This window comes from Lissotriton helveticus, chromosome 1_2 (genome assembly GCF_964261635.1).
Source record: "Lissotriton helveticus chromosome 1_2, aLisHel1.1, whole genome shotgun sequence".
Lineage (NCBI taxonomy): Eukaryota > Metazoa > Chordata > Amphibia > Caudata > Salamandridae > Lissotriton > Lissotriton helveticus.
The window spans coordinates 431,037,028-431,060,768 of NC_136058.1; the positions used below are offsets into that span (position 1 = coordinate 431,037,028).

A 23,741-nucleotide genomic window follows, 5' to 3' on the forward strand; every position below is an offset into this window, starting at 1 on the left:
AAAAGGATCCCGAAAGTCAGTGGCCACTGATAGGTTCTTTTGATGAAAATAAAATAAAAACGTTGGAAGCAGCTGTAAAAATAAATAAGGCAACGCCCACTATGCTCGATAGTATTGGCATGTGGCGCAAAGAAGCAGAACAGCGAAGAAAAAGAGAAGAAGCAAAAATAGTGAAAGAGTTGCGAAAAACAGCCCATCTGGCCGCAAAAGAACTAGATGAAGAAATAAGAAGAAAAGAGGAAGTTAAACAAACACAAGAATCAGGACTGGCAGGCCAATGCCCTGTCAGGACCCCCCCTACGCTCTACCCGGAGATGCCCTCCAAACAGCGGGCAAATGACGAGTTACTGCTCGGTCCTCCAATTATCTACATGCCCCCTCCTTATGCTCCCTGCCAGCCTCTAGCACAACACTCACCAGTTCAAAGTGCAGGCGAGGGTGACCCTAGCGCTAGTGCCCCGACTCTTACGGCCTTCTCACCGGCCGCATTAGTAACAACATCAGATGAACTCGAGACTGGCAAACACCCAACAGCCAGACCAAATAGGTTGAGCAAAGACGAGCGGGATGGAATTGACAAAATAGCAAAAACGCTGGTAGAACGGAAGGAGAGCGAAGAATATACGATGAATATGCACAACTCACATGCCGGTAGTCACAGACGGCATTTCATTTTACGGTTCAGCTACCACACCCTGAATACATATGAGGATAGGTACCAGAATAAGGGTCCTGCTAAACTGACGGCTCTATATAGAAGGGTCGATGTTGGAGATGGGACTGAGAGCGATGTGACGGACCTCTTCATGCAAACACTTGAAGTCTTCCGCCACCTCGCGGAACAGAAACCAGAGGTCAAGATCACAGTCCCTGAGAGGGTTGAGCCCCCATTAGAAGCAGCCAACACTATGATGCCTATCAGAGAAGCCGCCCCCTACTGGGTTCCCCCAAGAGGTCAGGGAACAAACGATGATATCAACCACGCAGATGCAAAAGGGAGGGTTGTGTATAACTGGGTTTACCAACCATGGGATCGGCAAGATATTTTAACTTTTAGGCAAACCCTGCCCGATTTAAGAAAGAACCCTACAGCATTTTATACCGAACTAGGCACAGCCTTGGGCTCAACCATAATGACTCTATCGGACATTGATTTGTTTTTCGGGTTGTGTCTGCCGGCCGATGTGTGGAAGCAAATCCGGAAAGCCGACCACACAGATCTGTTCGGACACACCTGGAAACAACTCAATGAACTAGATAGGCAGCGAGAGCCCGGAAAGAAACCTGTAAAAGACATACTGGAACTCCCCGACAAAATAGTGCAGAAGCTAAAGACGTTGATCCCAGAGAAGAAGATAGACTGGTCGGTAGTCACGGCTTGCCGCCAGAAACCTCAGGAGGACGTATCAGAATACTTCTCCCGATTCAAGACGGTTTTCTCCGACTACAGTGGCCAAGACATGACCCCCGCAACCGGACAACACCTATTCGTGCAAAACTACGTAAAGGGGCTATCGCAAGAGGTCTCCCAAAAGTTACAGACGAGCGAGAGTAGTTGGGGAGCCTCCAAACCTACAGCTATCCTTCAGATGGCTCAGTATTACGAACACCAAAAGAACGAGAACGAGAGGGCGACTGAGAGAAAGAAAAAGGACTTAAAGGAACGAGTGATGATTGCTCAATTGCAGGGAGTGACTACAGGAAGGGAACGGTATAGGGGAAACTACCAGTTGAATGCCCCTAGGAATCCGCCCCTTAGAGACCGCAACCCCACATCCGGCGCTCCACGAACCGACCTCGATGAGAACCAGTGTGCATTTTGTAAAGAATTTGGACATTGGAAGTCTCAATGCCTGGCCCTTCGGGAAATGATTAAAAATAAAGAGACAAGGGACATGACAAATGGCCCCAAAACTGGAGGGCAGGGGCGAGGGCAGACCCACGACACCACCAATGACCGACCTGGCAGACCAAACAAATTTGACCGCCCCCGACAGAATCAGTGCCAACAGTCCGACTGCAACAATACTCACGACTCTGCATAGGACGGCCAGGGGCAAGGGAGGGATCCAGTCGAGCTCTGTGTTGACCAGCAAGGTCCTTACGTCACTGCTAAGGTCCTGGGTACAAAGTCTCCATTCTTGGTAGACACTGGAGCGATACGTAGTGTATTATCAAAGCGACTGATTCCAAGGGCACCCTTGTCTGGCTCACACATTACATCGATAGGTTTCGATGGAACGCCCTCCACTAATCCCCTGTCTGTACCTATCTCCTTTGACCTAGGAAACAATCCCACTGACACAACGTTTTTGCTCTCCTCCAACTCCCCTGACGCCATTATGGGTATTGATTTACTGAAACATTTCCGAGCTACTATTAGGTGTTCCCCGGATGGAGTCCGAGTCATCCTGTATGACAACCCGAGCATGTCCAGACCCTACCCCACACGACATATGTACACCATAACAGATGCTGACCTATCCTTGCTCGATACCCTACCCCTGTACCTATGGGCCAGAAATGACTCGGATGTAGGACGAATGATGATCGATCCTGTACACATAACTGTTCGACCAGATGCAATACTCCCGAAACTCCCACAGTACCGGATATCGCCCGAAGGCAAGAAGGCGTTGGTAGCGATTATTCAGTCCTTGGTAGATGCAGGAGTGGTAGAGGAAGTGGTTAGTAATGTCTGCAATAGCCCTATCCTACCCATTATTAAGAAGCAAGGTGAGGGAGATGAGAAAGCGTACCGCTTCATCATCGACCTGCGAGAAGTCAACAAAGTGGTGGTACCACAGTACCCTGTAGTCTCAGACATCGCCTCCATTCTGACTCTCATCCCGTCCACTGCCACCACCTTCACCGTTATTGATCTTAAAAATGCATTTTTCTCTATCCCCATCCATCCAGACAGCCGTTATCTCTTCGGCTTCACTTTAAAAAACCGTTCGTACCGATTTTGTAGAGCTCCCCAGGGCTATACTGAAAGTCCCAGCATTTATAGCCAGGCCCTCAAAAGACAGTTGGACGCTGTCCAGCTACCGGACGGAGTGGTGTTGATCCAATATGTCGATGATATCCTTTTGGCGGCCGACACCACTCCACTTGCAATCACGGCCACTATCCAGCTCTTGCACTTTCTTGCGGAGAATGGCCACAAAGTCTCCAAAAAGAAACTACAGTTCTGCCAGCCTCAAGTGACTTATCTAGGCCATCTCCTGTCCAAAGAAGGGAGGAAACTTACGCCCGACCGAATCCAAACCATCCTAGACACCCCCATCCCAAAAACACAGAAACAAGTCCGTTCATTGGTGGGCCTTACCTCTTTTTGCCGACAATGGTTACCGAATTTCAGTCTCATCATAAAACCCCTACTTTCCCTGTTGGCCAAAGATGTCCCTTTCCCACTCCCTTGGACCTCCGAATGCCAAGCGTCCTTTAAGGAGCTGCGGGATGCCCTTTGCTCGGCACCCGTCCTAGGAACGCCAGACTACTCCAAGCCCTTCTCCCTCTTCACTCACGAAAGGGAGGGATGCGCATTATCTGTTCTAACTCAGCCCATCGGCGCCAAACAACGCCCTTGTGCCTACTTCTCTGCCACTCTTGATCCAGTCGCCAGAGCTTTACCTGCCTGCCTTCGAGCGGTAGCCGCTGCTGCTGTCTCTATCCGCCAGAGTGAGGGAATTGTACTTTCGAACTCCCTCACGGTATTAGTACCCCATGCAGTTGACACCCTTTTGAACCAGACCAAGACTCAACACCTGACTAGTGCACGACTGACAGGGTACGAATTGACTCTACTTGCCCCCCACATCACGTTGAAGAGATGCACGACATTAAATCCTGCTACACTGTTGCCCTTGCCTGAAAATGACCCCGATGTGCCCCCCACACACGTCTGTGTGACCCTCACGGACGAACAGACTAGGAGTAGAATTGACCTCCGAGACATTGCTTTTACAGACCCTGATGGAGAACTATGGGTAGATGGCTCATGTATCAAACTTCCAGATGGCACCACTTCAGCTGCCTATGCGGTGACGACAGCCCGGACAGTAATTGAAACAGCTCGCATCACACAGCGATCCGCACAGGCAGCAGAACTAATTGCCCTCACACGAGCGTGTATCATAGCAGCAGGAACCACGGCGAACATTTACACGGACAGCCAGTATGCCTGCGGGGTGGTTCATCATTTTGGGCTCCTGTGGAGGGAAAGGGGATTCCTGACGTCCCACGGCACGCCCATCCTTCACGGAGATCTAGTCTCCGCCCTAATTGAAGCAGTTCTCCTCCCCAAACGATTAGCAGTAATCAAATGCCAGGCACACAAGAAGGTGACAGATTTAGTCGGACAGGGAAACGCACTAGCCGACATCACTGCCCGAACCACAGCTGAGAATAGGACAACGACACGCATGTATGTGACCAGGTCACAAGCAGAAAAATGGACCGACGCTAGGGAAACGATTAGGGACATCCAATCGGCCAGCACACCCCACGAACTGACTGAGTGGGCACGGGTGGGTCTAAGGGACGATGAAGGCTGCTGGCGGACAAAAGACAAGAACAAATGGTTGCTGCCCGACTCATACTTGATCCCCATACTGACAATGGCACACTCCCCTGCACACATAGGTTCTGCCCCCATGATTGAACTCATTTCCAAAGTCTGGCACAACAACAAGATCCCCGACGCGGCCAAACGCCTGGTCCAGCAGTGCCTTATCTGCCTACAACACAACCCCGGGAAAGGAACTGTGGTACCCCGGGGAGGGTTTGGGATCCCCGACCACCCATTTGAGGTCCTCCAGATGGATTACATCCAGCTGGAGAGGTGCCAAGGCTTGAAGTACGTATTAGTCATTGTATGTGCCTTCAGCAAATGGGTGGAAGCCTATCCGACCCGAGATAACACTGCCATGACTACTGCTAAAGTACTACTGAAAGAGTTTTTTCCTCGCTACGGCCTTTGTCGAATTTTATGGAGCGACAATGGCCCCCACTTCATAGCTGAAGTTATCCAACTAATCCTGAAGGGGTTGGGGGTAAAACAGAGGTTCCATGCAGTCTTCCACCCCCAATCCGCTGGCCTGGTTGAGCGACACAACGCTACACTGAAACTGAAACTGTCAAATATAGTAGCCACCACAGGACTTAAGTGGCCAGATGCCCTCCCACTGGCCCTACTATCGATGCGCTCCACTCCCACTAAGCACCACTTGACCCCCTACGAGGTTGTGTTTGGGCGACCAATGAACCTCTGGACTGCTCCCAAACCGACCTACATTCACGACGTCCCCGACGTCCTACTGTCAGATTATTTATACAAGTTAACTAAAACGTTGTCTGTCATTCATCAACAGGTGCAGCAGGCTATCCCCGATGCTTCCAGGGGTCCCGGCCACGATATCCAACCGGGAGATTATGTTCTAGTCCGGAACTTTCAACGAGCTAAGAGTCTGGAACCCCGGTGGACGGGCCCCTGGCAAGTACTGATCACCACTCGGACGGCTCTTCGAGTGGAGGGAAAGAGGCACTGGCTGCACGGCCATCACTGCAAGAAGGTCTCCTCGACCCTGGCCACGACAGACAACGTCAGCACCCAAGAAGAGGTCCTGAACGAAGACCGACCATCACTGGACTGCTATCCTGATACCGAGGCACTTGAACTTGCAAAACACTCTGATCCCACTGTGCCATCCCGAGAAGGGTATTTCCTGCGTCGAAAGGAGGGAGCTTCGGCTAAGTAGGCCACTGACTAAGTTAAAAATCTCAGAACGGTGGCCCAAAGCAACCAAGGGTTACCCGGAGAGAAGCTAAACAAGGTCTGTGGTTCTGCCCACTACCGAGCACCTTGAAGATGAAGATGATGAAAGCGCCAGATAAGAAAATGATGGAAGCGCCAGATAAGAAGACGTCGGAAGCAACAGGAAATACCCACTACAGGAACCCAAAGACTGATAATTTGCACAAATCAAAGACAATCGCTTTCTTCATTGTCTTCCTCTTTTGCCTCCTCCTCATGACTTCCTTCTGGATCTTGGAAGAAAGCACACCCGCTCACCAGATGTTGCCGACCACTGTACAGCCAACCACCATGAAAGAGCACTACCTGATCACCCTTTCACCTCAGCTCCGAGAAAGGCGTAAGGAGTTCTGGAACAATTCCTTCGTGCAACTGTTGCACCAGCACAACCTTGCTGCAAATGCCACGAACTGCTGGATCTGCGGGTTGCTCCCGCATGCCACCGGACACTCCATCCCCTTCATCCCTTCTCCTTTCTTAGTTCACGGCTCCTGCCTCGCCTGGTTGATCCTCTTGCAGGAAAGCCACAAGGACAACGCCGCTTCTGGTCAAACAGTGTCGCACTTCTACTATGGGTTCTGGCTGAACAAAACAGGAAAGACTTCTGCCCCCTTTTGTCCTGTGATTTCAGGTTCAGCCTTCCTTACGAACATCCCTGCCAAAGAAAGAGTCGAAATGCAAGTGCTCCACAATCCAGCCAGACCCACCTTCTCCCACCTGTGGAAACAAACGGCTGCCACCCTGACCGTGGCCCTGTCTGTCATCAATGTCACAGGACTCGTATGCCTCGAAGGCCAGGGAACGCAGCTGGTGGGTCACAGTTCCTGTCGCATCACCAAAACATTGGTCTCAGCTGACCCCCCCTCCTTTGTTGCTTCCCTGAATATGTACTTTGTTTGTGGCACCAAAGCTTACACTTGGCTCCCGAAAGGCTGGAGGGGTACGTGCTACATCGCCTTCATTCTTCCTCCCACATATGTGGCCCCAGCCTACCATCACCGGCAAAAGCGTGCTGGAGACATTGGACAAGCCGACTCCACCGGAGCACAGTTCCTGGATGCGGCGAAGGGACTTGTTCCTCTGTGGGGCCCAATGGCAAATAGCCGCGCTATCCGACACCTGACTCAGGCAGTGGAAACAACCATTAACATCACCGCTGGCATCCTTGCTAACAACACGGCTGAGCTTCAGGCAGTCCGCCTGGTGGCTCTTCAAAACCGTCTTGTTCTAGATGTGGTTCTGGCCGACCGTGGAGGTGCATGCCGCATCATCGGCTCCAGCTGTTGCACCTATGTGCCAGATAACTCACCTTCAGTCTACAAAGCCATCGAACACCTCCACAGACTGTCCTCAGAGGTTCATCAGGAGCAGGAAGGATGGTCGCTTGGAGGCTGGTTCTGGGACACTTTGAAGGACTGGGGATGGAGATTGTTTACGTTTATATTGAAGCCAATCATGATACTGTGTGGGTGTTGCTTAGGTATTCAATGTTTACCACCTTTGTGTGCACTCATTTCCAACTGTATATGCCCTAAGACTTTGGACTTTAAAACTGAGCACATGAGTCCCCTATACGAGATAGAGGTGCGTGGTCTCATGGGGATCGATCCGAACTGACAAGCTGGCGAGACATGTTAAAAGGGAGGACTGTGGAATTTTAGTTCGTGAGCTGAACATCATCTGCGCCATCTTGCCCATCCCTCAGACTCACGTATGAACTAGCACGACGGCCATTTTAGGTACCATGGTCTCCCTGTTCACGATCGCCCGTCAGTGCACTTCCCTGACCCTGCAAGCATCCCCCATGCACCCTGGCTGCCCCCGCTCTCACATGCACAAGTCACGAACCCTCCCCTCCCGCATGACTCTGTCTCTGGGAATTACACCCCGCGCCTGACCAACACCTCCTTTCCTTTCATGAATACCCCTCCTTTGATGACCCCTTCCTCTGAGCCTGATTGTCTGCACGGACCGCTGGTCATCCCTCAGCCTGAGGATACAGTTTATTACCCACTACTGTATGCACTCGCCTCTCTTGAAAGGAGCCACTATTGATCATGACCTCCCCACCCCCTGAGATTCGATCAGGCGCACACATTCCAAAGGAATCGGCAGAACACTCAGCTGCGTGATAGCCCCCTCCCATTGTATGAGGGGTAAGGGCCTCTACTGTTGTCATGTGTTGGAAGGGGCCGGAACTGGGGGGGGGGTGCCGGGGATGTCATCCTCATACTTCACAATGTCTTTGTTGTAATAAAGAGCGTTCACATGTCTTAAACCAGTGTATAAAAGACCAGGTCTCAGAGAGGCTGAGAGAGCACCTCGAGACGATACCTTGTTGTCCGATCTGACGTGTTCTACTCCGTCGGAATAAAACTTGTTTCCTGTCTTCCTGTCTCCAGCGCCTGCCTCTTTATTGGATAACTTCGTATGGTATTAGAGGCGTCTAACGCCGGGCAAATTTAACTTAGGAAACATCAACTAAATCGCCTGACCATTTTGAATTGATCTTTATCACGCCATTATGCCCAGACGTGGGTCCTGGGATCACTGTGCCACTGGAATCAAGCTATACTGGCTGAAGATTGGTGAAGTACCAAAACCGGTCCTAGGATGCTTGTTTCCGGTCCAGGGAGGACCTGGCTTGGCAGTTCAGGCTGGACTGTTCCCATGAAGCACAGGGTCAAGACTGATTTGCATATGGCCAGGTTTAAACTGGGGTGGCATGGTGAGCAAAAGAATGATGGATTTAACCCAGATCTCTTGACTGGGGGTGAATGTTTTGATTTGTTCTGCATTCCGTCCATCAATTGCGTGTCTTTTGAAGTGACCTAGAGCAGAATGACTATAAGAGTCCTTTGGAATCCTTCATGTAGGCTTCATATCAATCTAACAGCGAGAGCCGAGCAAAGAGTGTGCACAGATTTATCATATAGCGCTAAGATGCAGTGCAATTTGAACACATTTTTTCACAGTGCAGTAAGATGCAGTAAAGTGGCACAAATTCCTTAGTACAGTAAGATGCACTATAGTGACACAGATTCCTTATAGTGCTGTAAAGTGCAGTGTGCATAGATCTGTCACAGTCCATTAAGATGCAGTGCAGCGTACACAGATTCCTCATAGTGCAGTAAGATGCAGTGTACAGACACCTCATAGTGCAGTAAGATGCAGTGCAGTGTGAACATATTTCTCACAGTGCATTCAGATGCAGTGCAGTGCACAGATCCCCTCTTTTACACAAATGATGACCACAAACACCCCCAGGACCGGACGGAAAGCCCCCCCCCCCTCCACCCCTTCCGAGGACCCCAGATAGAAGAGCCCGGCTCCTGAAGGAGTTCTCCTCCAGGATTATTCAGTCTATTTCTACAAACACAGCACAAGGTGCTGACAATCTCCTACCTGAGCAGAAACCAGTGATGACATTTCCAGGCTCTCTCCTCCTCCTATGGCTGGGGTGGGGCAGGTGCAGATTTGGGGTCTGGGAGAGGTGGTGGGGGGGCTGTGAGGGTCTGAAGATGAAGATAACTGCACAGACAGACAGAGCGTCCTTCCTCCTCTGCAGCAGGCTGGACACAGAGGGAGAGGCAGGAAATGATGTCATCATCTGCTGCTTGTACTGGCTCTGCCACCGCTGACCTGGAACAGGAACATCTTCTCCCTTTCATGCAATGTGCTCAGTGGATTTCATCAGCAGGCGAGGCGCGCCCTCTGCTGGCCATTTAAAGAGCCATCACATCTAGTCTTCAGGAGTGAATATACACAAACAAGCATTTTGTGGCAGGAAATGCCTGGGTTTTTAGATGTCTCAGAAAGTATTTACAGTTTCACTTCACATGAGCATCTTCAAAACACTGATGCAGAGGTCTAAAGAGTATTTATAGAAAGTTTTCAACTATAAGTGACAGTTTATAGGCTATTAAATATATGAGAATATGTGATAGTGGTGCAATTAAACTGGACAGCTTATTAATTTTTCATTTTATTTTTTTAACGCTTTATTTATCAGTTTTTTTAGATGCACATCATGGTACATAGCAAAGTAAATAGAGAAATATACCATGCAATTTCATACACAAGACCAAATACAGTGTGGCCTTAGGTCATATGTCAAAGCGAAAATTTAAAGAACTGATTTTTTCTAATCTCCCTGTGTTTTTGGGTTATTCCTTATCAAAATTGCCAAGGTTTCAGATGGCTATGAGTGACATTTCAATGACGATGAGTGACACTTTCTGGCCAGCATAATTAAGCGAAGAAGAAGAGGAGAGCATATAAATATCAGAAATTACACCCATCTGAGCAATAAGAAACTAAAACGTTAAGTGCTGTATAGCACCAGAAATGGAAGGGCACTAACCTAGTGCCCTTGTGCAGTCAGAGGCACAACACTACTGTTAACTGCTGCAACTATTTAAAATATCTAAAACACTCCTGAAACAATTCATAAGCAATAGCTGTGTCACCTATGGTTTCACCATTAATTTTCGCCATGCGTGCCATGGTGTAAAGCTGTTTCTGTGATATCGACTGTGGCATCCTGGGCGAGGTGCTAGGTCTCTAGCCCCAGGATGGGTAGGTGGAAGCTTCAGAGGCATGCCGCCTTTTTGAGCTTCTCCAGGCCACTTGCTGTACTCAGCAACTGGCCCCCACTAGTTCTGACCCTCACTCTGGCAGGAAGACTGGTGGGAAATCCTACGTCAGGAAGGGGCAGGGGTGAGAGCCTGTGCCAACCCTACCCCTCAGGTGAGGCAAGGTGAAGCACAACTCCAGGCCCCGGCCATCTTGAAGATGGGGAGCTTTGCTTAATCAGAGATAGGCTCCTGCCCCCCTCCCACAGGAGAGGAGCAGGATAAGGGGTGTACTCACCCCAGGAGAGGGACCTATTGGTCCCTGCCCTTCCCCTACCTGTAATACCCCAAAAATTAGTATTTAGGGGCACCTTGAACCTTCCTTCCTCAGATCCCGAATTCAAAACAAGAAAGAAGACCAAGAAGAAGAAGAGCTGCTGTGCAGCTGCTAACAAGAGGACGACACTAACTGACTTGGCCCCAGCCCTACTGGCCTGTCGATTCTTGAACCTGCTCCTGCTAAATCCCGGCATCTCCTGCGGACAGCAACCTCAAGCACCCCGGAGGATCGGCCTGCCTTGACCCCCTTAGAGACTGGGATTCCCACGAGCAGTGGCTTTGCTTAAACAGCAATACCCCTGGTGCCAGCCAGGAACCGCGAACCCAGCCGATTCTGCACCCGCCGAGCCCGGCCTGTGGCCGAGTGGACAAAGACCCTGAGGACGTCCCCCCGGCTATTCTGACCTGGAATCCAGTGTCCCAGGACCCTCCTCGATGACCCAGACGACGCCTGCAGATTCAGAACCAGGGACCCCATAACTGCACCCAGCATAGGGTAACATTTCCCGATGTCCAAAGACACCCCTGCACCCGGCGCAACCCCGGCCTCCTGTAGAATGTCTGCTTGGCAATGATCTTTAATCTTCAGTCTGGTCTGAAGTGGAGTATAGGACTCATGCAGAGATGTTAGGTATATCAGCACATGTCCTTGCTGTGACCAGGTCACAGGCCAAAAAGTGCAAAACTGAACAGGCCCTGGATCCTGAAACTATGGACCAGTTGCCTTCCAAGAGAAAGAGCAGTAGGGTTAAGGCAGTGCCTCCCCCCCCTTCCTGAGTCAGAGTGAGGATCAGCCTTCTGAGGAAGCTGATAGTGAGACCCAAGAAAGAACTATCCTGGAAGAGCTTGAGCCTGATCAGGTTGAGATTCTTGGGACAGGGGGACCTTCAAGGGCAGATCTGAGGCAGGCGCAGTTAGACTACCCCTCTCTTGAACCCCTCAGACAGCAAGCTGCTGCTGAGGCTGCTGGGAATGCTACAGGTACCCATAGAGTGTATTGGGATGAAGGAATCCTTTATTCAGAGGCTAGAGACCCCAAGCCTGATGCTTCCAGGAGGTTGGTCATACCTCTGGCATTCAGGGGCTTCCTTCTTACCTTAGTCCATGATATTCCCTTAGCGGGACATCTTGGCCAGAACAAGACTTGGGACAGGCTTGTCCCTCACTTTCACTGGCCACACATGTCAGAGGATACCAAGGAGTTTTGTCGCTCCTGTGACACCTGCCAAGCCAGAGGCAAATCAGGTGGCACCACAAAGGCCCCCCTAATACCACTACCTGTGGTGGGGGTACCCTTTGAAAGAGTTGGGATAGACATTGTTGGACCAATGGATCCCCAAACAGCATCTGGGCACAGATTTATTCAGGTGGTAGTGGATCATGCCACCAGGTACCCAGAAGCTATTCCCTTAAGGACCACAACAGCCCCTGTTGTGGTAAGAGACCACCTGGGAGTTTTGTCAAGCGTGGGCTTTCCGAAAGAGGTTGTCTTAGACAGAGGTGCAAACTTTATGTCTGGATATTTGACTGCTATGTAGAAAGAGTGTGGAGTGAACTATAATTTCTCCACACCCTGCCATCCACAGTGCAATGGTCTGGTGGAGAAATTCAACAAGACCTTATAGGGCATGATCAAGGGACTCCCTGAAAAGCTTAGCAGAAGATGGGATATCTTGCTGCCCTGCCTTTTGTTTGCTTACAGAGAGGTCCCACAGAAGGGGGTCGGCTACAGCCCTTTTAAACTTCGATTTGGGCACCCTGTAAGAGGACCCCTGTGTCTGGTGAAAGAAGAATTACGTTACCTCTCAAAAAGCCTAAACAAGACATAGTGGATTATGTACTTGGTCTCCGCTCCAGGATGGCTGAGTATATGAAAAAGGCATCTAAAAACCTTGAGATTAGCCAGGAACTCCAAAAAGCCTGGCATGACCAAAAGGCTGTGCTGGCTGTTTACCAGCCAGGACAGAAAGTGTGGGTGTTGGAGCCAGTGGCCCCAGCAGCACTCCAAGACAAATGGTCTGGACCCCACACTATTGTAGAGCAAAAGCGAGAGGTAACCTACCTGGTTGACCTTGGAACTCCAGGGAGCGCCCACAGGGTGCTTCATGTCAACAGATTCAAGGCATATGTTGACAGGACAGACATGGGCTTGCTCATGGCTACAGATGAGGGACAGGTGGAGGAGAGTGACCCTCTCCCAGACCTGCTCACTCAGAACCCTGATGATGGATCATCATCAGGGCTGATTCCTGTTTTCTGACACCCGCACTTCAGTCCGCCAACTCCCTGGTCCACCACAAGTTTTTCCCGGTTGTTGTAGAGGGAGTGAAGGCAGTACAGACGCTTTCCTGGTTAGAGGACAGGGGGCGGGACTACTCCTGGTTCAGTATTTAGAAGGCCCATGAGCACAATGCGCAACGGAAGCGCGCAACGGAAGCGCGCAGCGGGCGCGCAGGTGGTGCGCCAAAGGCAAGCCCGTCTGCGCCCGTCCGCAACAAACCGGGACCAGGGGCCACCCCCCTCCTCGTAATATGATCCAACTTAAATATTCATATGGTGAGCTTAATAAACTATGTTCTGCCTGCCACCAGAATTGTAAACTACTAAACCTATAACATCCTTCATCTGGCTGTAACTTCTCCTATTCCCTGAGCTTGCAAAATGTGTTAGGGGATACTCGGGTGTACAACAAACATAATCCCTATAGAAAGCATAAAGAGGTTAGTACGACCAGAGATTTACGATTTTTTAGTATAAATTGTAGATCGTTGCCCAAACATAAAGAAGATATTTATGATTTAATAAATGATCTCCAGCCTGACGCCATTTTCCTGACGGAAACTTGGCTTAATGATAGCTCTGGACCGGATATATCCAAGGCAGTCCCGCTTAATTATACGATTGTTAGGATGGATCGCTAGAACAGAGTGGGTGGAGGTATAGGCATTTTTTTAGAAAATAATTTATCTGTAAATGGGAAGATTTACCACTAAACTATTGTGTAGCCGGATTATTTAAATTAACCCTTACACCCCAGTTTACACTCTCAGGGATGTTGATTTACCCACCCCCAGGAGCAGCAGGAGCCTGGGTGGCTGCATTTCCAGACTTTATTTCCCCATATTTACAGGAAGCCACTAATTTCTTAATTTTAGGAGACTTTAATTTACATCTTGAGGATCACAACTGCTCCACTAGCTCGAATCTTATCTCTGATCTTGAAGCTCTTAATTTGTTGCTACGTAATTCCGGCCCCACACACAAAGCAGGACACTTGTTAGACCCTGTCTTTTCTAGTCTCATCAACTTAACATGTGAGCCTACTATACCTCTTCTATGGTCAGAGTCAGACCATTATTTGGTTAGTTTTAAAATCATGCTGGCAATGTCACAGAAAACAGAATCGGCTGATGCCATTTGGTCCAGGAACTGGAAAAAGCTTAACATTGACGGCTTGAATGCTCAATTACTCAACTCAATGCCAGATATAAAAGAGGCTAGAATTGCAGACACAACCATAATTAATAAATGGCTAACCGAGGCAGCAGATATTATCATTCCACTTACTAAGAATAAACCCAGATTTAGTCGCCCTCCTGCTCCATGGTTCTCAGAATCGCTTAAAACTGAAAAAAGTAGATGCAAGGTGCTTGAGAGGCAGTGGAGGAAACATTATGAACCAATAAAAAAATCGGAATATAAACAAGCTATCAGTCCTACCAAATTTCAGAATTTATGAAAAATAACATCATGGCTGCACAAAATATTTCTAAACTCCTGTCTAAGATGGTACAAGATTTGTCGGGCGCAGCACAACAACCTGACCCCCCTAAACTAACGGTTATGAAATGTAACCAATTGGCAAAGTATTTCAAGGATAAAATCTCTGAAATTTACACAGACTTCAGAACAAATAAAGAGCAGAGCCCTGCCCCCAGCTGTACCAACGAGCTGGTTGGACCTCCTAGGAATCTACTTACTAGCTGGCAACTGTTAGACCCTACTTCCTTTATGGAAATTTTAAAAAGCATTAATTCGTGTTCCCCGAATGACCCTATCCCGGTTCACATTCTAAAACAACTGGACCTACATATCCTAAACGAAATTAGGGGACTTCTTAATGCTTCATTGGGGGAAGCAGTGATGCCGGACACATGGAAACATGCCAAGGTCTTACCTTTACCTAAGAAAGCCAACGGGGACCCAGAGGTTTTCTCTAACCTTCGCCCTGTCTCACTCTTACCGGCTTTCTCCAAAATCCTGGAAAAGCATGTGAATAACCACTTGGCGGAATTTGTAAATACCAACAATCTTCTGCACCCGTCACAATCCGGGTTCACAGCGGGTTACTCAACTGAATCTACTCTGCTGGGAGTGACTGAAACAATCCGCCAAAGACTGGACGGGGGTGGCACGGTGTCACTCATATTATTGGATTTGAGCGCCACCTTGGATACCATCTCCCATGAATCCCTTGACCTGACTCTGGAAATAAAGGGTGTTAGGAGCTCTGCCCTGCAATGGCTCGTGAGTTTTCTTACTAATCAATCTTTTCAGGTTTTTTCCAAAAATAATAAGTCTAGGACGATGATCGCCCAGTATGGAATCCCTCAGGGTTCCATCTTAAGTCCGTTGCTCTTCAATATATATATATAAGTCCTTTGGCGTCAATAGCAGAAGAAGCCGGCCTTACGATATTCTCATACGCAGATGACACACAGCTTGTTTTCTCCCTATTGGTAGCTGACAAGGCTGAGGTGTCTCCTCTTCGCATTAGACTTCAAAAGATTGCGGCTTGGATGCACTCCAATAAATTGAAGCTCAATGGGGGTAAAACAGAGCTGCTTATCCTCAGTGAACAAAAAGAGCTCTGGGGTCCTTTGCTTTGGCCAAACGAAATGGGTCCTACCCCTCAACCTGTGCCATTTGTGATCAATTTGGGCATTATGATCGATGATAAATTGTCCATGCGACAACAAGTAACGAAAACTGCCTCCATATGTTTTGCCATTGTAAAATGGCTGAGGAAAATCCTCTGGCAGCTTCCTTAAGGGGCCCAAAAAACAGTAGTCCAGGCTCTCATTGTTTCTAGACTGGACTATGGAAACATCTTATACCTGGGCTCCAATAAAGAAGTCACTTGTCGGCAACAAGTTACCCAAAATTCCGCAGCCAGACTACTGTTTCGCCTCCCTAGAAGAACCCACATCTCGCAATCTTCATTGGCTTAAGATCGGCAATTGCTCCAAATTTAAAGCACTCTGCTTTATGTTCAGAATCAGCACAGGAATGGCTCCCAGCTACTTATGTAAGCTGGTCCAAAAATGTATTCCATCTTGTCACCTTCGTTCATCGAATCAGGCGAAATTTGTAGTTTCTGGATTCAAACGAGTGCGGATGGGGGGCCGCTCCTTTGCGCAACTGGCTCCTGTCCTGTGGAATTAGCTTCCACTTCAACTACGACTGGAACAGAGTTATGCAAAATTCCGTAAAGGCATTAAGAGATGGTTGTTCAATCAATAAACCTCTTTGTTCCCTTCTAGGTGAGTGCATGTCCAGGGCGCCGGGAAACCTTAGGGTAGCTGATGCGCCATATAAATTCATTAAATAAAATAAATAAATGGTTCAGTCAATGTAGTGGCCTTGGCAAGCAGCCTCACTGACCAACAGCAGCAGGACTGCAGACAAGTTCTACAGTCCTACAGACATATCTTTTCTCTGACTCCAAGTCAGACAAGCTGGTGCACCCATAAGGTGGACACTGGTGACAGTCTGCCTGTCAAGAGTAAAATTTACAGACAACCTGACCATGTCAGAAACTGTATCAGGGCAGAGATCCAACAGATATTGGAGTTGGGAGTTATTGAGCCCTCAGAGAGCCCTTGGGCCAGTCCTGTAGTCCTTGTGCCTAAACCTCACACCCAAGATGGTGAGAGAGAGATGAGGTTTTGCATGGACTACAGAGGGCTCATTGCTGTCACTAGGACAGATGCCCATCCAATACCAAGGGCAGATGAGCTCATTGAAAGATTGGCGTCTGCCAAGTTTTTGAGCACATTTGACTTGACAGCTGGCTACTGGCAAATCAGACTAGCTGATGATGCAAAAGCGAAGACAGCATTCTCAACCCCAGGAGGTCATTATCAAATGTGTTAATCCCCTTTGGTCTGAAGAATGCACCTGCCATATTCCAAAGGTTGGTGAACCAAGTCCTCTCAGGTCTGGATGACTACTGTGCAGCTTATCTTGATGATGTTGCTGTCTTTAGCTCCACATGGGAAGATAACCTGATCCACCTGAAGAATGTTTTGGAGGCCCTGCTGAAGGCAGGCCTTACTATCAAGGCTACCAAGTGCCAGATAGGGCAGAGCAAGGTTATATACCTTGGTGAACTAGTAGGTGGAGGTCAGGTTCAACCACTGGAGCGCAAGATCCAGACCATAAAGGACTGGACTCCACCAACCACCCAGACACAGGTTAGAGCTTTGTTGGGCCTGTCTGGTTACTACAGGAAGTTTGTTAAGAACTATAGGTTCATTGTGACTCCTCTTAATGACCTCACCTCAAAGAAAATGCCAAAGAAAGTTCAGTGGACAGTCAGCGGTCAAAAGGCATTGGATGACCTGAAGCAGGCCATGTGCACTGCACCTGTTCTACAAAGTCCATATTATCCAAATAATTCATTGTCCAAACAGATGCTTCTGAGTTGGGTGTGGGAGCTGTTCTTTCACAATTGAATAAAGATGGTCAAGACCAGCCCATTGCTTTTATTAGCAGAAGGCTGACCCCTAGAGGGAATCGTTGGTCAGCTATTGACAGGGAGGTCTTTGCTGTGGTTTGGGCCCTGAAGAATCTGAGGTTATACTTGTTTGGTACTCACTTCAAAATTCAGACAGACCATAAGCCCCTCTTGTGGCTAAATCAGATGAAGGATGAAAATCCCAAACTGCTTAGGTGGTCCATTTCCCGACAGGGGGTGGACTTTACAGTAGAACATAGACCTGGGACTGACCATGCCAATGCAGATGGACTCTCTAGATATTTCCACTTACAACCTGAAGACTCAACTGGTCAAGGTTAGTTTAATGTCCCTACGTATGGGGGGGGGGGTTGTGTAGGAGAGTAGGGTCTGCTTCCTATGGTCACCCGCACTTCTTGCTGTGATTTACTGGCTTTTCGACTTTAGTGTGGCTGTGGGCCTGCTAATCAGAACCACAGCACAGCTGTTCTCTCTCTAAATTGATACCATGTACTTTAGGTACATACCTGATTGGGTCACCTCTGTGAGCCCCTTTATAGTGTACCATAAGTACCCAGGGCATAGGTGCATCCAAGGCCTACCAGGGGCTGCAGTATGTATTATGCCACCCCTGGCTGGCAATCCAAACTGACACCACAGGCTGATCACTCAGCTTGGGTAAGGTGGTGTAAACACCCCTTACATAGATATAGTATTCCTATATCTAACCTTATATATAGACACATATGCACCTATAAGTCACTCATATGGCAGGCCTCAACAATTCTGGAGGCAGAGTGCTTGGTTTTATGCGAGAGGGTGCTCTGGCATGAGCTGAGCCCCTCTGGAGCTTTCGGAACCATGTCCTTATAGCTGTTCTATGATATAGCCATACCAAATACTCTTAAGTGCATTATAATCTGTGCGGTTAAATGCTAACTTTGGTTTGGCTTTATCAAAACATGCCGTGTAAGGTGTCAAACGCTTTGGAATACTCCCCCCCTGCCAATTCTGGCAGCGGGGGTAGCATTCCACCCTTCTAGAGTGAAAAGACATGTATGTTACTTCTTTACCCGGTTAAAATTAAACAGAGCCTCAGCATCACAAAATGGATGCTGCTGCCACAGACACGAGTCTGACCTCCTGCAGCTGGGGGAAACTCCAGCAAGGGAGCCCTTGACAATAGGTTTCCTGTCGAGGGAGGTGCTTATACCCCAGACAGCCAGTAGTGTATTGGGGCAGGGTGGGTTCAATGAAAAGCTGCTTTTACAGACACTGCCTGAGGCACAGAAGGTGCTCCATGCATAGCCCGGTTCAAACCAGTTGCTGGGGCACTCCAGCCCCAGCTCTGGCGCTAAACTGGACAAAGAGAAAGGGGTGTAACCACCCCCTTCTCAGGACCACCATAGGAGGGTCCTAGCAGGTAATCCAGCCCCTTAGTTTGGTATAAAGTTAGGAGCAGTGCCTAGAGACATTAGATTACCCTGGAAAGAAACTACGATACAGAACTCTTGGACTTCGACATTCTATGCTGACAAGAAAACTGAAGAAGATCTCCCTTGTGGTCAAGGAGTGACCACCCTGTTCAAACAGGCACCACTTGCCAGTTTGCTTTGTCAGTGCTCTAACGGGAACCCGACAACTCAGCGACTCTGAAACTGGACTTCCAAACTTCTCCGACTTCGATCCACATCCACAGCAAAGCTGAGACCCGTGGCGGACACGAGAGATGTGGGACCGGTTATCCTGGACTACCTGCACTTTTCTAATTGTGCAACGACCGAGGTACCCTCGCAATTGTGCATTGGAGTAAGAGAAGCCCCAGACCCGAGCATCATTTGCACCAGAGCTCAGCCCTCCTCACTCCACGAGTGCCACGTGGGGCCCCCTCCTGCATTTCAGCTCGACGCGTCTTCGCGGTTACTAGCCTATTGGCTAGTGAGCCCTCCGAAGACGATCCTTTGATTTTCCAATGCTTGTCTGGTTGCTCTGGGCTTGTTCCAGCTTCCCTCCAAAAGAGGAGCGCCTCAGACCTTGCTGGTCTGACCTGAAGCCAATCTTCACTTTCTGTGTGGGTTGCGGTTGCCAAGGCTTGTTGGGTCCAATCAGGATACCGACACCGCAGTCAACTAGATCCTTTGTAGGACAGCTCGAATCCAGCTACTGGTCATCGTCAACACCTCATGGTCCTCGTGGCTGCAAAGACAAGCTTCACCTCTTCACCTGTTTGCATCGCGACATCACCTGGTTCCATCCTGGTTCCATCCAGGTCACTGGCTAGTGACCCAGACTCTGTCCCCTCTGCTTTTACGTTCTTCACTGCTTCGATCCACACTTGGATCTACCCGGACACTCTTTCTTCAGCCGCCTGCAGCACTTCTTTTGCAGGTCTCCATTGAAAGCATCGACGAAACCCGACACGAAAAGACACCTATGCACCTGGCTTCCCTGGGTGAGGTAACTCAAGTACTCCAGTGCTCCAGTGGGTATTGACTATCCAAGTGTCCTAGTTTAAAGGGGTTTTATCGTAGGCCACTCGGAAGTTCCCTAAATCAGTAACTTTGTGATTCCTTCGTGCTTCATTTAAGTCAATGAGAACCTGCACCTGTGTTTAGACACTGCAGGCGCCGTCCATGGGTCTCCTACTTCCTAACCTTTAGTACTGTAGTGTAGCCCCAGCGATTCCCTAGGCCCTAGGCCTATTCACTGTTCGTGCAGTGGTTCTTATACCACTTACTTAGTATATGGTACGTGAAGCCCCTAGAGCAGAATTGTATTTGTGCAACTTAAAGTATGCTATATGAGTAACATGTAATGTATTTCGATCTCTGACCTCATAAAGAGTGCAGAGGGGTTGTGTTAGTAATAAATATGTATATATTTGATATGCACCTTGTGTGGTGTCCTTTCATTTTGTATTCAAGGGATTATAAAAGGTAAAACAACTGGCTTCACATGCTCTCTGAAGTTTTAGCCTAAGACTGCTGGTCCATGCTACCACTAGGATAGCTTGTCTATAAGGTTGACTTTACAACCACCATCAATAAGGGTCGTTTAGACGGGCGCAAGGTGCCCACTAGGATAGTGGACATCATATACCAGGCTAACTTCTCACACCCCTCAAGGGTTATTCATGTTTAATCAAGCCTACCTAATGCTGGTGTTTGTTCTTCAGCTGGGAGCTGATGCTTCTGACTGCACAGAGCTGTGAAAGGCTGAACATGGATTGTCTTTGTGGAGACATCCCCTAGAGGTGTAAAGGTGCAGTTGTACAAGTGGTGCATTTACATAATGTGGTTTCCCTTAGGGATGGGAAGTCACATGCAATATGCGCAATGATAATTAAATTGGAAATTTGTTGCTAGGCGTTCTTGCCATGGTGCCTGGTTGTAATTTCATAATCAAGTGATAATGAATACGATGCCTTTTAGGGGCTGTGATTGACTTGCATTGATCATGTTACCAAATATGATAAGTACCTGCCATTCCAAGTGATGCTTAGGCATCATTTCTTGCTAATGTGTTAGCTAAACAACCAGACTGTCAGCCACTGTGATTTAAATATGTATACTGTATGGTCAGTATGAGATGCTCTCAGTCAGGGTTATGTGTCACTATGGCAGATGTTCCCATTATAAGTGCTTGTTGAAATAATGGGTTGGCCACCAATACAGGTTATGGTCAACCAGATGCATTTGGGGGCTGATGATGTTCACACAGTTAGTAGCGGTACTAGACCCCCCCGCGGGAGGGGTGGGAGTGTTTACGCAATGTCAACAAGTATTTCCATCAACTTATGTATATTTGTGAATTGATGCATAGTATTGAGTAGTGTGAGTGTAATAAATGTACTCTTCCTTTTTATAAAGAAAAGTACAGAGTGTTATTTCTGCGTACCTGTAAATGGCGATTTCTAGCCCACACTACAGCCCTAGAGTAAGCGTTAGACTGCTCTGCAACGCTACCCTCTGAGAGTCAAGCGCTACATTGGGGTGTTTGGTTTCCAGTGAAGGACAAATGTAGACCCATTATTTGTGCAGGCCTCACAACTAATGCCTTGTTTTACAACAAGGAGTTAAACAAAAAAGTCTGTTGGGCACCAATGGGAAACATGGCAGCCACTCAGCAAACTTTAGGTGCTTTTAGAGGAGCTCCTGTTGCTCCTCTGAAGATACAGGGATAGCCAGGTTGGTGGAAATCGCTAAATATGGTGGACGGTAGTCCAACGGGGTAGTGGAAGTTGTTACACCTGCTCCTCTGGCAGACCGTGGACCACCTGTCAAACTATAAAGGTAAGGGACAGTCTTCAAATGTAACTCAAAATAGAAAAATCACAAAAGAAAGACGGGCTGGATTCAGGGTGTGGTGGACAGGGCACTCTATCAAAAATGCAACTAAGCATTATACCAGCCAAACCAACGGTCCACCCGCCAGCCCTGTTTAGGGGTGGATGGATTTTCAGCCTTTTATTGGAAATCCCATTGGGTATGTCGATGGAAAACTTCTTCCGAAGAAAGGGCTTTCGAATAAAACCTATCAGACATTAGATAAAGCACGTTATATGAGAACCTTCAAAAAAAAGAAAATTTTGTATTTAACAAATTCATGTTTAAATTACTTGTATGGCAGACTGCTTTCAAGTACTCAACATTCTGTGGCATTTTTAAGGATTATTAACAAGAGAAGTGCCAGATACAGACATAGTTTTAGCACCTCTCACTCTGAGAGAAGGCACACTGGCGAGAATAGACCCATCTAATGCCACCTGTGGCATACTCCTGCTGAAAGCAGTCATGCTATCGAGATCATTTGACCGCTCTATTGCCAAATTAACTAGGCTCCTTGCTGACATCACAAATTATCTCTATATTTTACGAAATAAATCGCATTTAAGATCTCCTACGCAATCAGCAGTCAAATACCATGAATTCAAATAAATGTGTTGTTTTATTACATATCAAAAAACATACATTTCTTATTAATAAGTCAAATCTAGTCATCATTGTGTACATTTCATAACAGCATGATTGTTCTTGCTGTATCACAATTTAGTTCATGTTAATGTTAAAGTAAATCCTGGTACACACCTCTGTTGTGTGGTTTTTAAAGGCTATTGGATGTCCATACATGGGTGGTGTCTGGATGTTTGGTTATGTATCATTAATACAGATTTTTAAAGTATTGTGTTTCAAATTTATTATGCCACTAATGGCCGTACAAACCACTTCTTCCTAAAGATAATTTGTTCAGGTTAGAACTTGTTGCTGTTAACGTGAAAGTGAAGTGAGTTTGACCCTGCAGCAAACCCCTGTAGTGTGTTATGTATAGGATGGGTGTGCTGAAGAGCAGTCTCATTGCTGTTCCTCACTGGCTGTGTGGTGGTGGTGATGATGGTTGGCAGCACAGATGGATGTCTTTGCACACGACCCAGATCGCTCATTTGTTGCCATTGAGCAGAAGACAATTGGCCGTCATCCAATCTGCAATAGCTGCCCAGAGTTGTCAGATAATGCCACCACCAGCTGTGTGTCATCCGCGTAAGAGACCACAGCTAATCCTCTGCTCCTGGCCACTGCTGCCAGAGTTTGGAAATAGATGTTAAAAAGGGTTGGGTTTAAAGCTTGTAATGCAAACCTTAATATCATTTGTGTCAAAACTCAGTATCTTTTGTGTTCCTTTACTTCTGAATCCAGATTTCTTTTCCAGTGCCAAGGATCAAGAAATGTAAAGCAGCGAGTTGATATTTCAGGATTCCAAGAGCTGAATTCTTTACTGCTCAAGATTCAATCTTTACCTAATCGTTAAGCTATCAGAAACCTATCAAGAACTTTTCAACTGCTTTCTCTCTGTTCAATAATTTTGCCATCATGCACGGATTTTGTCCTTTCACCATTTAGGAGTTGGTTGGGTGATTCTCTGTAAATAAGAAAGGTCTAGAATATATTCATATACAATGAATCTGGCCGTGAATCATTTACAGTCAGTGGTGAGCCAGCAAATTTCCCAAGAGTCCAGCTTGATATTGGACACCTCTGGGAAGTGCCACTATGGTGGGTGCATTTACAGATGCATGTGATGATCGAAATGAGTATCATTTGCCCCGCGTCAGGGCTTCAGATGTAAATGTTGTGCACTGCAAGCATGATCTCTCACAGTTACAGGTCACAATTTTCTACTTTTACTTCTTCTACCTTTGAACGTTCTTCTCTAGCAGCTGTTATTGAACTGGTTGTTGCACCAAAGGATCAAACACCAAAATCAGATAGAAATG

General features: G+C 47.8%; 1 protein-coding gene across 1 annotated transcript in view; it reads right to left on the reverse strand.

Moving 5' to 3' along the window:
* Positions 1 to 9,375, reverse strand: part of LOC144807646 (uncharacterized) — a 32,041-nt gene extending 22,666 nt beyond the window's left edge. Inside the window, exon 1 of the mRNA XM_078673270.1 lies at positions 9,224 to 9,375. The gene's annotated coding sequence lies outside the window, so the exon portion shown is untranslated. The remainder of the gene's footprint in view (positions 1 to 9,223) is intronic.
* Positions 9,376 to 23,741: the final 14,366 nt, after the last annotated feature.